Here is a 1,474-nt window from a genome sequence, read left to right as displayed (position 1 = left end):
ACGCAGAAAGCCGCATGAACTGCTTTTTACCAACAAAATTTATCTTGCTGGACATTGCTCTGTGTTCTTTTCCTGAGCCCTGTGACACGGAGCCATGACACGATCAGGGCAACACTTGAGCAAGTGTAAAAAGAGTGCAGTGCCAGACAGCATGCCAGAAGCAGCACTGGGTACACGGTGAAGTTAATTTCCCACAACAGGAACATACCCCAAACAGCAGACTGAGGGGAGAGAACTCAGAGTGAGGTGAAGATTTGAAATTCGGTGCCCCAAAGACTGTGGAGTTTAGTTATTGAGTCTGTTCAAGAATGCGATTGACAGATTTCTACAGAGTAAAAACATCAAGGGCTCAGGGGACAGTGGAGGAAAATGTTGAAAATGTACATTTCAATGCAGTTTAGCACTGTGTAATTAAGCAAGTTCCTCGAACAGCTTCGGAACCACGAGCGAAGATTTCATACCCCAGTTCACAGGCAATTTGCCAACCATTAAGGTATAATCCGAAATATGGAGCAGCTTAGCCCCATCCCGCTCCAGTGGCGCAATCGGTGAGCGCGCGGTACTTATATGGCAGTATTGAGGCGTGTGCAATGCCGAGGTTGTGAGTTCAAGCCTCACCTGGAGCAATTTTAGTTTGTCGTGGCACAAGAGGGTGGTGAGGAACGTCAATTTTGAGCAAAGTTTGTGGGGAAACACCAGATTCTGTGAATTGGGAAATGACTCACCGATTGACAAACACCCTGCAAGTATTCAAAATGTGAAGAAATATCTGCGGAGAGAGAAAAGGTGATTTTTTTCAACTCAAAGACGTTTCTCACGTGGGTGACTACCCTGAGTTAAATTGCGGGAAAAAGCTGTTAAACTCGTTTCAATTTATTCACTTTGCTGCAAACTCGCACAGGTCATTGAAATAATTAAAAAGGAATCAGATTTATCTCATTCAGCCGTTCGAATGTTGCATTCTACTTTAGTAAGAAATGTTATCAGCTTTAAATACAGAGCTGCTGAGAAGAAGGGAGGGTTCAAAATGCAAAAAAGACAGAGTCTTGTTTGTGGGTTTCTTGGATGGAGTTCAGAAAGGATGAAATGTACCTAAAATCATCGGAATGTGGTCAAATCTTTAAGGCACCAGTTTAAAGCGGGAATTGCGTCTCAGCGACGGTTCCCTTCCGACTCGAAAGGGTCTAACTTTACTTTTTAATTGAAAACATGTTCAGTTCCATTTATAATGCTTCATGGAGAATGAACTGCCAATCTTATTCAGTTGCACGTGTACAATAAATTTCTTTGCGCGTGAAGTCAAAGAAATTCGAAACTATTCCCCACCTGCCCACAGACTTTCTCTCACTGTTAAGGTGCCTGTTTAGGGACCTAGGGGTGCAGGTACAGAATTCTTTGAAGTTTACGGCACATATAAACAGGGTTGTTAAACAGGCTTTTGGCACGCTTACCTTCCTTGCTCAGTCGTTTGAAT

At 43.2% G+C, this 1,474-nt stretch overlaps 1 non-coding gene across 1 annotated transcript; it reads left to right on the top strand.

Moving 5' to 3' along the window:
• The first annotated feature begins 530 nt into the window (after positions 1-530).
• On the top strand, positions 531-626 carry trnai-uau. The gene is made up of 2 exons: positions 531-568; positions 591-626. It is a non-coding gene; the product is annotated as a tRNA-Ile (tRNA).
• The last annotated feature ends 848 nt before the right edge of the window (positions 627-1,474 follow it).

Source organism: Rhincodon typus, unplaced genomic scaffold, assembly GCF_021869965.1.
Source record: "Rhincodon typus isolate 14 unplaced genomic scaffold, sRhiTyp1.1 hic_rhity00010102, whole genome shotgun sequence".
Lineage (NCBI taxonomy): Eukaryota > Metazoa > Chordata > Chondrichthyes > Orectolobiformes > Rhincodontidae > Rhincodon > Rhincodon typus.
The sequence above is the reverse complement of the archived record's forward strand: the minus strand, read 5'-3'. Positions and strand labels throughout refer to the sequence as shown.